We start from the raw sequence: 3,499 nt of genomic DNA on the forward strand, positions 1-3,499 counted from the left end.
GTCGTGTCTGACTCTTAGCGACCCCATGGACTGCAGCCTACTAGGCTCCTCCATCCATGGGATTTTCCAGGCAAGAGTACTGGAGTGGGGTGCCATTGCCTTCATATAGCTAAAATTGTTTTTGTCAACTTTTTAAAAGGTTTTGAATTTTTCATCTGTGACTACTTACTCCAATGCTGAGAATACCATCAAAAACCATTGGCATCAAAGAGTAGAACTAATTGTGAAAATAGCTTGAGCATTCTATTTAGAAGACTTATCCTTAATCCCATATTTCTAAAATGGTAGCTTTTAAATTTGGGAACTTAGTTTGATTTTAATTCAAAATTAAGAACTCTGGGCAATTAAATTTTTGATACATCTCTTTAAATGTATCAGTATGCTTATTCTCTCAAATAGGATGTTTAATTCTGGACGTGGAAAATAATTTAAATTATTATTTGAGAAAATACATAGCAAAAGTTATTGATCTTCTAGCTTTATGTAGACCCAGTCCAAGACCAATTTCATTCATTAAACTATTTAAAGCAATTTCTAATGAAACATCTTGATTTCCTGTGTTTTGTCCTTGAGAGAAGCTGAAAAGCTGGACTATAAAAGCAGAATTACCTGGAGCAGAAGGTATTTTTAAACACATGTTTTCCCAAAGTAGGCAGCTGCTCACTGCATGAATTCTTTGAGCACTGCTGTGCTCAGCAGTTAAGTTTCTTTACTTGATGTTACCAGGGCAAGGAAGATCACCTCAACACATTGTTTTCCTATTATTTTTACTATGTTCTCAGTACTATCAAAGGGCTGATATTTGACAGTGAAGAAATTATTTAAAAGATACTTGGAATAAACTGAAATTTCTATTTTAGGGGAATATTAACAGCAGGTCTTCACAGTTACTTTAGTGAGTACTTTCTAAAAACTAGGACAATCACTCTATATTTTCTGTACAGGGAAATATTCCTGCCTGGAACATTTATTTTCTTTGGTTGTTTTATTACTTAGTTGACCCCACCTCCCCAGATTTTAGTGCTAAACATAATTAAGTCAAAGTGAAGATATTTGTGTTCTTATCACATATTCTGCCTTTGTAACTATGAATGTGTAAATATATCTGTTAGCTGGTTGCTCAAAGAAAAGGTTAATAAATGCTAACACTTTTTTTAGATATGCTAACCCTTCACCACATATGATAAATTATGCCAGGCTAGAATTATCTATCATTAAAAATGTATCTATGTATCATGCAAATGTGATTCTGGTTTTGTAGCATTTGAGACCTGTATTGATAGATGTATAAGCAGAATGATACTCTTTTGGAGTTGAAGTCAAGGAAGTCCTGCATCAAGTTGAGTTAGAGAGTACAGAATTGTTGGATGAACAGAAAAAAACAAACTCTTAAACTGACAGAGAATCTTAATGGTTGACAAATTATAATTGTTCCCCTCCCATAGAAAAGTAAAAAAATGACTAAATGTTTATTTTCCCCATCTCTAACATTGAGTGGTCAAGGGTATAATGCTTTCCTGACAGTCAAACATGAAGGATGGGTGAACACTGATTAACTAACATATGACAGCAACTCTTTGGTGCCGTCCCAGAAAGTTGATAACGTCTTATGAGTGTCAGGTAGCTAGAATAAATTGAAACATCTTATTCTTCAATTATGTCTTTTGCAAACACTAATCTTAGCATTCTTGTCTAGTATTCAAAATGTATTTCACTGACATACAAATAGCATTCTTTTCAGTTGGCTGTGACTTCCACACTCTTATTACATAGCTATAAAAAAGTAAATATATTATTTTTAATGGCTAACTTTTATAATGTTTTAGTTGAGATTTATTAAATTGAAGAAAAGAGTTTACTTTAAGTAGTAGACAGAGCAATAACCCCCAAAGATGCTCATTCCCTAATCCCAGAACCTGTGAATGTCATCCTTATTGGTAAAAAAGAGACTTTGTGAAAACCTGTGACAGGAAGATTATTCTGAATTATCCTAATGGGGCCAGTGTAATCACAAGAATCCTTTAAGAAGGAATCAGAGGGCCAGAATCAGAGAGCTGTGATAATGGAATCAGACATTTAAATGCAGGGCATTGAAGATGGAGGATGAAACCACAGCCAAGGATGCAGGTGACCTCTAGTCTCTGAAAAGGAAACAGATTCTCCCCCAGGACCACAAGAAAGCAATATAGCCCTGTGGGCCCTTTTTTACCCAGTAAGACCCATTTTAGACTTCTGAATTTCCAAGCTATTAGTTAATAAAGTTGTGCTGTTAAACCACCAAGTTTTTAGTAATATTGTAAAGTAGTAGTAGGTGAGTAATGGATCTTATGCACAAAATTTTATGTGAGGAGCAGAAACTTCAAGAAAATTCACTGAAATAATTCCCAGTGACACTGTACAGGATGACTAATTCAGAAATGGACTAAATTGCTGAATTATTTTTTCCTTAACTTTTGCAGCATCTAGAGGTTGTCCACATTCCTTGGCTTGTGGCCTCCTTGTTCCACCTACAAAGGGACCAGCATGCATCTCCCTGACCATTTTTCAATACTCACATCTTCTAAACCTAGCCAGGAATTTTGCAATTTTAAGAAACCATATAATTAGGTTGGGCCCTACTTGATCATCCAGGATAATTTCCTCACCTCACGGTCCTTAACTTAATCACACACATGAAACCCCTTCTGCCATATAAGATCACATATTCACAGATTCTAGGGTTAGAATGTGGATATTTTGAGACTTCCTATTCTGCCTACCATAGTAATCTACAACATTTCATTTTTTGCTTCATTAGTGATAAAAAAATTAAGAGGTAAAGGAAACAAATTTGATTGTTGACAAAATGATTTTGATTGGGAGGGTATTAGCTATTCTTACATAGATAACTGCAAATTTCTAGGCTTTTTTAGAAAACCTAAACCATCCACCAAAATAAGAAGAAAACAAAGACTTAAAAGAAATATGTAAACAGAGGAGAGCTTTTAGCCCTATGAAACAATTCAGTTATACAACCTACCTATTCAAAAAAGTTGAGACACTCTCTTAGGCAGAATTTTTTTTTTTAATTTTATTTTATTTAACTTTACAATATTGTATTGGTTTTGCCATATATCAAAATGAATCTGCCACAGGTATACATGTGTTCCCCATCCTGAACCCTCCTCCCTCCTCCCTCCCTGTACCATCCCTCTGGGTCATCCCGGTGCACCAGCCCCAAGCATCCAGTACCGTGCATCAAACCTGGACTGGAGACTTGTTTCATATATGATATTATACATATTTCAATGCCATTCTCCCAAATCATCCACCCTCTCCCTCTCCCACAGAGTCCAAAAGACTGTTCTATACATCTGTGTCTCTTTTGCTGTCTCGTATACAGGGTTATTGTTACCATCTTTCTAAATTCCATATATATGCGTTAGTATACAGTATTGGTGTTTTTCTTTCTGGCTGACTTCACTCTGTATAATAGGCTCCAGATTCATCCACCTCATTA

This window comes from Bison bison, unplaced genomic scaffold (assembly GCF_000754665.1).
Source record: "Bison bison bison isolate TAMUID 2011002044 unplaced genomic scaffold, Bison_UMD1.0 scf7180017864537, whole genome shotgun sequence".
In the NCBI taxonomy this organism is placed as follows: Eukaryota; Metazoa; Chordata; class Mammalia; order Artiodactyla; family Bovidae; genus Bison; species Bison bison.